The 14,458-nt window shown below is 40.1% G+C and overlaps 1 protein-coding gene and 1 non-coding gene across 2 annotated transcripts in view; one reads left to right on the top strand and one right to left on the bottom strand.

The window, feature by feature from the left end:
* The window catches only part of LOC126255514 (tyrosine-protein phosphatase non-receptor type 13-like), a 245,893-nt gene that overhangs the window by 148,386 nt on the left and 83,049 nt on the right, over nucleotides 1-14,458 (bottom strand). The window lies entirely within an intron of this gene.
* On the top strand, nucleotides 16-88 carry Trnaa-agc (transfer RNA alanine (anticodon AGC)). Its single transcript has one exon. It is a non-coding gene; the product is annotated as a tRNA-Ala (tRNA).

The raw sequence follows: 14,458 nt of genomic DNA on the forward strand, positions 1-14,458 counted from the left end.
CATTCACTTCCAACAGGGGGCGTAGCTCAGATGGTAGAGCGCTCGCTTAGCATGCGAGAGGTACCGGGATCGATACCCGGCGCCTCCAAGCATTTTTAAGAGTTGAAGAGGTTGAAAAATCAGCCAATCAGTTGCAAACAAAGGTTTATTAGCCCTTGAGCTGGGTTTCGATGATTGTAAAAACATATTCATAAGAAAATATAGAAAGGACCAACTGTCTTCTCATCCTAAACAGGCCCTAAAATGTAGACAGTCAGTTACAAAACTATTTTTACAAACATAACAAAATATTAATAGAAAAATATTTGTGAGGAACTCATCGAGAAAGAAAATAGAAATGCCTGCATTATCATGGGGGACTGGAATACAGTGGTGGGTGAAGGAAGATGTGAAGATACTGTAGGAAAATTTGGATTAGGAATAAGAAATGAGAGGGGTGAACGAATAATTAGTTTCTGTAAAGAAAATTCATTAGCAGTGGGTAACACATCATTTGAACACCACAAAAGGAGACATTACACATGGATATCAAATTTGAATAGGGAAAAATATCAGCTGGACTACATCCTGATACAAAAAAAGTTTAGGAACTGTTTGAAGAATGCTAAAGCTTATCCAGGAGAGGATATAAATTCAGACCACAACCTAGTGATGGGAGAAATACAAGTGAAGTTGAAAAAAGTCTGGAGAGGTAAAGCAAAGGAAAGAATAAACATAGAAAGACTCAAAGAGGTAGGAAAGGCATCAGATTTGGAGAACAGATTTATGGAAAAATGGCAAAGAGGTAGTGTTGATGAAAGTGTTAATGACAACTGGATAAAAATCAGGGAAGGACTCATGGACTCAGCCAAAAAGTACTAGGAATTAGAGTATCCCAAAGCACCAGGAAAGAATGGACAATAGAAAACATGTTGTAAAAGATGGAAGAGCGCAGAAAGTGGAAAAGTGTAGAAACTGAAGAAAGCAAAAAGAGGAACAGGAAACAGAGTAATGAAGTAAGAAGAGAAACTGAAGAAGCATGAGAAAAATGGATGAAACAGAAATGCGACGAAATAGAGAAAATGGAGAGAGAGGGAAAGTATGAAATGATGTATAGACTGGCTAGTGAGATAGTTTTTGAACGTAAAAGAAAGAGGAATAACACGGAAATAGAAAGAGCAGATGGTACTCTAGCAGAAGAACCACATGACGTTTTGAACAGATGGCAAGAATATATTGAATGTCTGTATAAGGGGGATGAAATGCAAAGCGAAATTAAGGTTGAAGAGGAGCAATATGTGCCGGAAGATGGAAAGGGACTTACCATCTTGGAAGCAGAAGTAGAAAAGGCGCTGAAGGAGATGAAGAATAGGAAGGCATGTGGAATAGATGATTTGCCAGTAGAACTATTTAAGAGTCTGGGAAACAAGGCAAGAAAAGAAACAGTCTACCTCTGTAACGAGATATATGACAAAGGGGAATGGCCTGAGGACTTCGCTGCAACAGTTATGAAACCAATAGAGAAAAAGAAACACTAAAAAATGTGAAGAGCACCGGACCATCAGTCTAATTTCTCATACAGCAAAAGTCTTGCTGAGAGTGTTGAATAGAAGGTTATATGGCAAGCTGGATAGAGGGATTGCAGAGCAGCAGTTCGGATTTAGAAGAGGAAAAGGAACAGGAGATGCTATTGGCCTGCTAAGAACTATGGGGGAAAGATATATGGAAAAGGGTGGAGAAATCTTTGCTGTTTTTATAGATTTAGAAAAGGCTTTTGACAGAGTTCAGTGGAACAAGCTGATGGTTATCTTGAAGAGGAAAGTAGTAGATTGGAAAGAGAGACGACTGATACAGAATCTATATTTACACCAGAAAGTAAGGATAAGGATTGGAAATGAAATGTCAGAAGGAAGCAGCATTGGACGAGGTGTTAGACAAAGTTGTTGCCTTTCCCCACTGTTGTTTAACGTATACCTGGAAGAGATTATTGCGAAAAGTTTAGATGGGAAAAGAGGAATATGTATTGGTGGAAAGAGAATAGAATGTATAAGATTTGCTGATGACATGGTATTAGTGGCAGAAAGTGAGCGGGCAGTGAATAACATGCTCAAAGATCTGAATTAAGCTTTTGTGGAATATGGGATGCAAATAAACACAGCAAAAACGAAGAGTATGGTCATCAGTACAAGACGCAGACTGTCCAATATTAAAATAGGACAATCTACCATTAGCCAAGTAAGTGCATTTAACTATCTCGGAAGCACAATAACTGAAGACTTGAGATGTCACCAGGTGGTGAAAACTCGAATTGCCATAGCGAAGGAGGCATTCAACAGAAAGAGGAGACTCTTATGTGGCAAATTAGATAAAGGACTAAGGAAAAGGCTTGGCAAATGTTTTGTCTGGAGTGTGGCACTATATGGGGCAGAAACATGGACACTGAGACGAGAGGATGAAAAAAGGTTAGAAGCATTTGAGATGTGGATGTGGAGGAGAATGGAGAGAATAAGCTGGATGGAAAGAGCGAGTAATGAAAGAGTATTGGAAAGGGTTGATGAGAGAAGATGTCTGCTGAAGGTTCTAAGAGAAAGGAAAAAGAACTGGTTGGGGCATTCACTGAGAAGGGAGTGCTTGCTAGTAGATGCTTTGGAAGGATTAGTTTGTGGGAGAAGACCGAGAGGAAGAAGGAGATACGAGGTGATAGACGACATAAAGGGAAGAGGAAATTATGCAGACCTGAAGAGGACGGCAGAAGACCAGACAGCCTGGAGAACTACCATGTGAAAACTTGCCTTTAGGCAGAACACTGATGATGAAGCGAGGAATCGTACTCGCTTGTTACATCACATGATGGTACATTAGATTAGATGAAGCCAAGCGGCTCTTGTCATATACAAAACTGACAAAACAAGAATTATCCCAAGCCATGGCTTTAGACAGCAGCTAGATTACATACAGGGTGATTCACGAAAATATGCAAATATTTTAATATGTTATTCTACAAGTAAAACTAAAGGAAAAAGTTCAAATAACCATAGGTCCGCAAATGTTTAATTACGCCTAATAAAAGATTTTGTCTGAAATTTAGCAACTTCTCTAATATGAAGCCATCGCAAAATTGTACGAGGTTTAACCTAACGATTTCAATTTATTTTGTTGTCACTGATCTGGCGAATCTAAGAAAACATGTCCCTGATGTGTATCTGCAGTAAATTTCCAGAACATCCAGAGAAGCAATTTTTAATTTATTAACTACGTGGCCCAATTTGTTTTTTAAATTTCTGGCAATTGCAGAAAGTTTTCAACAGAAGTTGTAGAGAATTTAAGTTTGGAAAAGTGTTGGTACTAACGTTAACTAAAACTATATGAATGTGTCAGATAATCTGCTTTTGTTAATACCAAGGCACACGTGAATTCATGTTAAATCGAAAAAAAAAAAAACTCAGTGTTAAGGAAGTTGTACAGTGTACATACAATTTCACAATATGAAACTTCCTGGCAGATTAAAACTGTGTGCCCGACCGAGACTCGGACTCGGGACCTTTGCCTTTCGCGGGCAAGTGCTCTACCATTCTGAAATTTCACAATACATTCACAAGATATGTTCAAAAATGTCTACATGAAGTTCAATGCATTTAGCTGCACCTGTATGAACAGATTTTGTTGCTCGTTTCAGTTTCATGAAGTTGTTCTTAATTTCGTCTACTGCTTTCATAATGCGAGCAAGTAATGGCTTTGTCCCCATAAATTATGTCTTTCATCCATCTCCACACACAAAAATCCATTGGTGTTAAATCGGGCGATCTGGGTGGCCAAAGACGTGTAGCACCACGACCAATCCATTTCTAGGGAAATGTTCATTTAAATGTGCACTAATGGTGTTGGTGAAAATACATTTGCAATCGCGTAGCAAGTGGAAAAACTTCGAGCAAGAGAGCATTTCTTCTTGAAGGAACTGTAAGCACGCCTCGCCGTTAGACGTCTGGGAAAATGAATGGTCCAATAAAGTATGTGTTGATTATACCACACCACACATTCATGTTAATTCGCTGTTGGAAATTGCTTTGCACTGTTGCACGTGGGTTTGCTTCAGGCCATACGTGCTCGTTATGTAAATTGTTTATACCATCTCGAGTGAACTGTGCCTCATCAGTAAATAAATTGTATTTGTGTAACTGGCGATTAGTATTTAACCAGCTGCACGACTCCAAGCGAAGGGCAGGTTCTTCCGGATGTGAATGATACACTTTTTGTTTATGGTAAGGATGGAGACTATTGTACTTCAGTGTACGCCATACCTTAGATTGTGAAATGCCTAATCTTTGAGAGATACGTTGAACAGCATCCATAATATCCCCATCATCGTTTTCATGTATCGAGCGCTGGTACTGATTATGAACGCTAGGTAGAGAACCTGTCTCCGTAGCATTCGAAATCCTCCACTAATGATTCGTGCATTCGGAATCCTCCGAGTTGGATAACGTAGGCGCTATTCGTTAATTGCAGCCGTAGCATTACCATCACATTTGCCATAAATAAATACCACATTGGCGTATTCCTCTGTCGTAAATTTGAAAGGCTTCCTTATTTCATAAATAATCTACAAACTACAACAGTTACAATACGGTTACACTTACATACACTGTTGCTATTATGTCCTTTAACTGAACAATACAGGAAACTATCTCGTTTCAAGGTTAGGAAACAACTGAAACAATTCACTAACAACAGTAGCCAACAATGACATAAACGTTTCTACATTCTTAATGGAAAGTAAAAAAATTTATTTGTATAATAATCTTTGCTTCTCTGGATGTTTTGGAAAATTACTGCAGATACACGGCTGGGGCATGTTTTATTAGATTCACCAGATCAATAAAAATAAAATAAATGGAAATCGTGCTTTACTTTACGACGTTAAAAGTTTTTCGATGGCTTCATATCAGCAAATTTACTAAATTTCAGGCAAATATTTTATTAGCCGTAACTCCGTAACTAAACATTTGCGGACCTATGTTTATATGAACTTTTTTTTAGTTTTACTAGTAGAATAACATATTTAAATATTTGCATATCTTCGTAAATCACCCTGTATATCGTACTTCAGAATGAATGCTCATTAGTAAATACCCACAGATAGAGGCTCTTGTCAACATGAAATTGTAGTAGGCGTCGCAAGATAAAATATTTGGGTAAGTTACGTATACATCACACCAGAGACTAAAGCCAACTGTTACAAGTATAGAGGCTCAAGTGACCAGGAAAAATTGGGCTGTAGAGGGCGCTAAATACATGCGCGTAAGAACTGTGTCTTGATTGTCTTGAACAAAAGCATTTTACATTGAAGTAAGCATAAAATTACCTCTAAAAGGCAATTAAAAATATAATAGATTTACTGGTATATATTACGTATAAAATTACTAATACATTTGCTGACAGTATAAAACTGTACATAAATTCAGCGTGCAGAAGGTAGAGTTCTGTTTACAAAAGATCACTGTTACAAATTCATGAGGAAAGATGAGCAAAAAAGGCACTAAAAAGAAAAAAAACTTTCGCTTAATACAGTGGTCGTTAAACTTTTTTGTTCAAGGGCCAAAACTAACAATATGATGATGTGGCACCTCTGGCCGCAGATTACCAGGTCTTTATATTAACTGGTAAACCACGTAAATGGTGTGTTATGAACCTCTAATAGATTAGCTATAGTAAAGAAGCGAGAGGTTTACCACTGACTTTCTAGCACTTATCGTTAAAGTCGATACCACTCGGACCACTACGTGTAGAATGTTCTCTGTTTCAGATTGTTGCCACCCTCAATGCCCCTTAAATTGCAACACTGTAATTGCCCGACGAAATGTTGCTGCGTTGTCTTTGTGAACAGTTGGTTAATAACAGCAAATGGTCTTATACTTAGGCCGGCCGAGGTGGCCGAGCGGTTCTAGGCGCTACAGTCTGGAACCGCGTGACCGCTACGGTCGCAGGTTCGAATCCTGCCTTGGGCATGGATGTGTGTGATGTCCTTAGGTTAGTTAGGTTTAAGTAGTTCTAAGTTCTAGGGGACTTATGACCTCAGATGTTAAGTCCCATAGTGCTCAGAGCCATTTGAACCATTTTGAACTTACACTTAAATGTATTACGTAACATGAGACACGATCACAACTGTTTTCAACATGTTTTGGACGTCATTTTTCTTCAGTTCACCTGACTGAACTACAACAGCCTTAATTCATTTCATACTAGATGAGGTACCTGGCATTGGCTAGATATGTATTTATTACAATCTTATGTTATTCTCTCTCTTCCTTCCCTCACTCTCTGTCGTCCATCTCGACTTTCCCCTCACTCACCATCTCTTCACCCCTTTATCTGTCCATTTCGCACTCCCCCTGTATGTGTCCATGTCCTCCTTCCCTTCTCCCTCCACATTACCATCCCACGCCCCAATAAGACGTTGCCTTTGCTTACCCCACAATACTTCTTTACAGACTGAAAATAATATGTGTATCTGTGTGGTTGAGATCGATCCGAGGGTATAGGAGGAGAAGTGGAGGATGCACACACACACACAAACACACACACACACACACACACTTTTATATGAGCTAATGACTAATTATTTCTTTTAAAAAATATGTACCGCATAAGACCGTCTCTATACTGCGTATTCATGAATCGAACGCACTTTCATTTAAGACTGATACAATAGCAGATAATTGGTACGAGGCACACGCACCCATTTGTTGTCAGCACTGAGAAATAAACAAGAAAAAATTTCCATTATTACGTCCCCTCCCACCGCCACCGTACTAAGTGGCACCTGTAAAGGTTATAGAACAATTTTGCGCGCTCCTACTTACAATTCCTCCAGTATCTTTTCCATTTGACGAAGGAGACAGGTACAGCCGACAGCTGCAAATCATTTATTCTTTACCGGATTTGGATATACAGGGTGATTCAAAAAGAATACCACAACTTTAGGAATTTAAAACTCTGCATCGACAAAAGGCAGAGCTAAGCACTATCTGTCGGCGAATTAAGGGAGCTATAAAGTTTCATTTAGTTGTACATTTGTTCGCTTGAGGCGCTGTTGACTAGGCGTCAGCGTCAGTTGATGCTAAGATGGCGACCGCTCAACAGAAAGCTTTTTGTGTAACTGGACTACAGTATCTGGAGATGTTAGAGAATTGGCTGTTCCCTCAGCTCGAACAAGAAGCACAATAATTCATATTTCAGCAGGATGGAGCGCCACCACATTGGCACTTATCTGTCCGTAACTACCTGAACGTCAACTACCCGAGGCGATAGATCGGCCGCCAGGCAGCCCGTGACAGAGCACTTCATCACTGGCCTCCAAGAAGCCCTGATCTTACCCCCTGCGATTTTTTCTTATGGGGGTATGTTAAGGATATGGTGTTTCGGCCACCTCTCCCAGCCACCATTGATGATTTGAAACGAGAAATAACAGCAGCTATCCAAACTGTTACGCCTGATATGCTACAGGAGTGTGGAACGAGTTGGAGTATCGGGTTGATATTGCTCGAGTGTCTGGAGGGGGCCATATTGAACATCTCTGAACTTGTTTTTGAGTGAAAAAAAAAACCTTTTTAAATACTCTTTGTAATGATGTATAAGAGAAGGTTATATTATGTTTCTTTCGTTAAATACACATTTTTAAAGTTGTGGTATTCTTTTTGAATCACCCTGTACATCATTTATCGTTCTTCAGAAGCTGTCAACATTAAAAATGAAATAGTACTTTCGGAAACAAACCACTTGCAACTGTTGGATGTATGTGACTCTTTCGCCAAATAACATTGCTGTGTAGTTGCTGACAACAATCAGCCATGTTTATGACACTAAAAATCTTTTTTCCTGTATTGCAGAATTTCAAATACCCATCTGCAACTTTGACAACTATTGCATTATGAGGGATATATTCGCCGGAGACATACGAGTAGTCGTGTCACGTTGTCAACAATTACGTTTTTAGTCAGTCTTCACAGGAGTCTAGTGTTGAGATCGACTGGAATAATCGTTGTGGTAGCATAAGTCAATGATGACATGTGCTATTCACAGACTTTCACAGAATGATGAGTGTTGAAAATGCATAAAATGCTGCTGATCAAATTTTAATAAACTGGAGAAAAGCATACAGTGCACCTGACTAATTCATTCCAGTTTAATTATCTCTGTGAAAATAAAATTCACATGACTTGCATAATCTTACAATATTCATGTAGCTAGGCAGGTGCATATGAAGGGTGAAGTGAAGGAAGGGAATCATTAGTAATTATTAGCCACTACCAAAATCAAATCTGGGGTCAGTGTATATTGTTTCTGAAATTTATTTTAAAGTACTTTCATGCAAGATGAGATAGATGTATTATTAAAATATTATATTACATTATCCAAATGGCCATAAAAACTTTATTATAATTGCATTAATCTCAAACTTCCAAAAATGTAGAAATAAATAAGAAATTTAAAAAATAAGCATAGAACAGATGCACTGCACATGCAACAGGCTATATAAGAAAGGAACAGTTCTCTTATTGAATCTGGCTTTTATTCATTGTAATTGCTAAACAAACGTAAATACAAATATATAATTTTTCATTAATGTGACTTATGATGTTGGACTTTCTTGGCTATGTCGTCTATATCTGCGTCGTTTGGGCTGCAGGCAATCCTCATTGCGTCTTCTAAATGACTGGAGAACCGATTACGATATTTATTTGAAGGAAATAGTGTTAAAATGAACTGTGCACAGTCTCGTAAATTTTTATAATTGTTAGGCACATATTTCCAAAATTCAGTGTACTGTTGTGCTTCACGATGTTCTATAAACAAAGCTTCGACCAGTGTGTCACGCTGAAGTTCGATTGTTTCATTTAGCAAATTAGTTTTAGGAAATCAAAATTGGCAGAATAATTTGAGATCAACAAGTCCAACATGCCAAGGGTTCTCTACGAGAATGAAACAGCTTCGAATATTTCTAACATCTGCAAATCTCATTTTATTTCTTCCAAATAGGCTTCTAAATATTCTTCCATGTTTTGGTATATAGTTTCGGCGATAGTTAAACCTGATCGGAGCATAGCAACAGTTGGAAAATCAGACAGATCTTTTACTTCGAGTTCATTTATATATAATTGCAGTTTGGCTACAATGCAAATATTTTGTTAGTCATTTGCCCAATTATCTTGTTTGGTCCTTGTAATTCCAAGTTAAGTGTGTTGAATTTTTGTGTAATATCGGTAAAAAAAGTTGTAAGTACCCACTATCCATCATCATCAAGTTCAGGATAATTTTTGCCACTTTGTTGTAAGAATAAAATAATTTCAGATATCATATTAACAAATCGTTCCAGCACTTTTCCTTTGCTTAGCCATCTGACAGCAGTATGTAACAGGCTTACAAATCCTGCAGAAGTTCTTTAAATTTTCAGTGATTAAGTTCACTGGCACGAATGAAATTTATAAAGCTTATAACCGTTTGCATAACATTCTCCAATTTTGTATTTGAAATCTGACATGCCAAACTTTCTTGATGCAGTAAGCAGTGAATGGAGAGTAAATTTCGCAAATTCCTTCTTAATCAGTGCTATCAAACCGTTGTTGACGCCCGTCATTGACGGACAACCATCTGTACATACTGATATTAATTTGCTCATAGATAAGTCATTTGCATCCACAAAATCCCATCCTTTTGTGTGATCTTTCATGGTTATAATTGCTAAAAATCTTCCTCTATTACCCCATCATTTGTGCAGTAACGCACAAATAATGGAAACTGAGCCATCGAGGCTAAATCTGTACTGGAGTCACATGCAAGACTGAAGTATTTGCATAGTTTCACTTTATTAATTAGTGCCTCAAACATATATTTTGAAATATCTTCTATACGACGTCGACAGGTAGATTCTGAAAGTGTGATCTGATTTATTTCATCTGATACTTGTTAACTGCTGGAGAAATTTTGAAACAAAGTTTCAGAAACAGTCATCATACATTGCTTCACTAATTCAGTGAAAGCTTTTATATTTTTTGCCAGAATATAACATACTTGGTATGATGCTCTTGTGACAGCCTCACTTTGCCCAACTGCTGCTAACATTACGTTTTGTTGACGACGAATGGTAGATTTTAGATGAGCAATTTTTTTTTCCTTTCTTTCATTTGAATTCAACGAAAAAGCTACTGTAAATGAATTGTGCTTATTTGTGTATTGGCGAAATAAACTGTATCTCTTCAGTCGCACAATCGTATCCCGGCATATTAAGCAAGTAGCAGTACCTTCTTTGTGTCCACTTATAAAGCAAAACTCTTCTTCCCATATTTCTTGGAAACTTCTTTTCTCTTCACATATTTTCCTCTTAGACACTGTTCTTGAGGGTACATCAGACATTATTTATTCCACTAATAACTATATCACCAAATATGAGCACAAATACACTCAATACGCGACGAACGTTCAGGGGTACCAAACTTAGTTCACGACTGACACTCTGACACGACAAAGTTAACAATGAGGCGGCTGCGGGACAAGCCCGCCGCCGGCAAACGAGCGGCCGTGGGCACGCGGCGCGTTTGTTGCACGGCTCGCATTGTTGGCTAGCAGGCCGCTCACGCCTTTAGCACTGCGGAACACCGGCAAGTGGCGCGTTAAATGAAATTGGTGGATGGTTTTTAGTTACCTAATTACTTCCCCGACGTTTATCACAATTCTAAGCAGTTTCCGTACACAAAACACCGCTACGCCCGACAAGTAGATAACTAATGCTACCCGTGCGAAGCCGAGGAGGGTCGCGGGCCGCACGAAAACATGATCTGGGCCGAATGCGGCCCGCGGGCCCAGTTTGAAGACCACTGGCTTAATACCACGGAAGCTTAAGCGATATGGAAAATGTGAAAGCAGTGGGCGCTAATACACGCGCGTAAGCACTGCGTCTTGCTGGTATTAAGTAACATAATTTTACATTAAAGCAATATGACAATTTCTTACAGAAGGGTACTGACAAATACAAGTTTTAGAGGTATACATTAAATATAAAATATGTAATACAGTTACGTAGCAAAGTCAATTTTGTATATGACAAGAGCCGCTCGGCTTCATCTAATCTAATGTACCATCATGTGATTTAACAAGTGAGTACGCTTACCTCAAAAATATACACTACTGGCCATTAAAATTGCTACCCCACGAAGATGACGTGCTACAGACGCGAAATTTAACCGACAGGAAGAAGATGATGTGATATGCAAATGATTAGCTTTTCAGAGCATTCACACAAGGCTGGCGCCGGTGGCGACACCTACAACGTGCTGACATGAGGAAAGTTTCCAATCGATTTCTGATACACAAACAACAGTTGACCGGCGTTGCCTGTTGAAACGTTGTTGTGCTGCCTCGTGTACGGAGGAGAAATGCGTACCATCACGTTTCCGACTTTGATGAAGGTCGGATTGTAGCCTATCGCGATTGCGGTTTATCGTATCGCGACATTGCTGCCCGCGTTGGTCGAGATCCAATGACTGTTAGCGGAATATGGAATCGGTGGGTTCAGGAGGGTAATACGGAACGCCGTGCTGGATCCCAACGGCCTCGTATCACTAGCAGTCGAAATGACAGGCATCTTATCCGCATGGCTGTAACGGATCGTGCATCCACGTCTCGATCCCTGAGTCAACAGATGGGGAAGTTTGCAAGACAGCAACCATCTCCACGAACAGTTCGACGACGACGCATGGACATCAGCTCGGAGACCATGGCTGCTGTTACCCTTGACGCCGCATCACATACAGGTGCGCCTGCGATGGTGTACTCAAGGACGAACCTGGGTGCACGAATGGCAAAACGTCATTTTTTCGGATGAATCCAGGTTCTGTTTACAGCATCATGATGGTCGCATCCGTGTTTGGCGAAATCGCGGTGAATGCACATTTGAAGCGTGTATTCGTCATCGCCATAATGGCGTATCACCCGGCTTGATGCTATGGGGCATCATTGGTTACACGGCTTGGTCACCTCTTGTTCGCATTGACGGCACTTTGAACAGTGGACGTTACATTTCAAATGTGTTACGACCCATGGCTCCACGCTTCATTCGATCCCTGCGAAACCCTACATTTCAGCAGGATAATGCACGACCGCATGTTGCAGGTCCTCAGCGGGCCTTTCTGGACACAGAAAACGTTCGACTGCTGTCCTGGCCAGCACATTCTCCAGATCTCTCACCAACTGAAAACGTCTGGTCAATGGTGGCCGAGCAACTGGCTCGTCACAATACGCCAGTCGCTACTCTTGATGAACTGTGGTATCGTGTTGAAGCTGCATGGGCAGCTGTACCTGTACACGCCATCCAAGCTCTGTTTGACTCAATGCCCAGGCGTATCAAGGCCGTTACTACGGCCAGAGGTGGTTTTCTGGGTACTGATTTCTCAGGATCTATGCACCCAAATTGCGTGAAAATGTAATCACATGTCAGTTGTAGTATAATATATTTGTCCAATAAATACCCGTTTATCATCTGCATTTCTTCTTGGAGTAGCAATTTTAATGTCCAGTAGTGTATTTCTGTTAATATTTTGTAACTGACTATACATTTTAGGGCCCACTACTCCTTTAGAAGATATTTTTACAACTATCTAAACCTAGGTCAGTGGGTAATAAACCTTTGTTTGCTACTGGTTGGCTTATTTTTCAACCTCTTCAGATTTACACAGTAGCTGTGTTTCGTAGCCATGTTTAAGATCTTAATAGCTCTTTTCTGCTCGCATATGCCGAAAGTACAAAGAATTCGAAGCTATTACCCATGTATCTGCCATATATACAGCACAAAAATTACCGTAACCAAGCCTTCTTATCTTTCCCACAGACGAAGAATAGAATAATCGATTTTTCTTTTTTAACTATTTTAAATAATTATTGCCAGGGCCAGTCTCTCTCTGTAACGTGGCGCCATTCAGAATTTTTTGTGTGATCGTGGCAATACAAGTGAGCCGAACTACGTTTATTATTATTCTGGTAAGTCCAACAAAACACTAGAGAGGTCTTTACGACGCGGTGACCCCATACAGGAGGGAGCGAGGAGAGGGGGAGAGAAAGTCAGAACATCCACGTCTCTGAGTGTCTCCCACCGAAAGTACCAAAGAATTTACTCTGTGCTTGTGGCTCATATATTCGCACGTCTTTCAAGCATTGTTGTTGGTGCTGCTGATGACAGCTGTACATGGTCAAACCATCGCCAACTAGTTCTCCAGCTGGTATTGGTTAATCCCAGTGATGGAGCATCCACAAGGAGAGTGTGTGGGCGAGAAGGTGGCACTTGACCCCCAAGAAATCTGGAGTGCAGAGTTTTTATACATTACAGAATTCTCACACACTTACAGACGCGAGTGGATAACCAATAAGTCCCTGGGATATACTACGTTTTTTGTGTCACCTACAAAATTTATTTCTGGTGTCATGGCACGGCTTGAAACTGGGCAATTTATTTATAAAAAATGGCAATATTAGAGACACACCCTCCCGGCCCCACCCCTCTCGGATAATTTTTTGCGGATGCCCATGTACATAGCTTATTCCTGTGAAACAGTATTTAGGGGGTAAGGAGCTGTCCTCCATCCGAAGTGCTGATTACCATCAACAGTGTCATACCCCCTCACTTTACGAGTCGCTGCTGTGACGTTTGGGATTTAACGCAAGACATATGAGCAAATTTTGATAAGAAGGAACTTAGTTAACTATACCAAGCCCCATTCCCTGGTAACCAAACAGTCGCAAAGAAATTTCATTCTACCGCCAAAGTCCGGCTCCGACGAGAGCGCCCTCTCAAAGCATGTGTTAACTCTCTGAATTTATCTCTGTTTACCACTCACTGGTGGCAAATCTCTTAAACTAACTACACATAGTTAGCGATTTAAGTTCTAGATGGGAGGAGTATCAGCGTGTAGTGGCTGCCTAGCCGCGTATCTACGACGTGAGTTATACTCAGGCTGTGTGGTTCTCGGTATGTCGATTATTTGTTTCTTTCAAGGCAACCTCCCCATCGCACCCCCCTCACATTTAGTTATAAGTTGGCACAGTGGATAGGCCTTGATAAACTGAACACAGATCAATTGAGAAAACAGGAAGAAGTTGTGTGGAACTGTGAAAAAATAAGCAAAATATGCAAACTGAATAGTTCATGGGAAGATAGGCGACATCAAGGACTCTAAGAACACAGGAGCGCCGTGGTCTCGTGGTAACGTGAGCAGCTGCGGAACGAGAGGTCCCTGGCTCAAATCCTCCATCGAGTGAAAAGTTTAATTTTTTATTTTCAGTTTATGTGACAAACTATTGTGTTTTCATCACTTTTTTGGGAGTGATTATCACATCCACAAGAAAACCTAAATCGGGCAAGGTAGAAGAATCTTTTTACCCATTCGCCAAGTGTACAAGTTAGGTGGGTCGACAACATATTCCTGTCATGTGA

This window comes from Schistocerca nitens, chromosome 1 (assembly GCF_023898315.1).
Source record: "Schistocerca nitens isolate TAMUIC-IGC-003100 chromosome 1, iqSchNite1.1, whole genome shotgun sequence".
In the NCBI taxonomy this organism is placed as follows: domain Eukaryota; kingdom Metazoa; phylum Arthropoda; class Insecta; order Orthoptera; family Acrididae; genus Schistocerca; species Schistocerca nitens.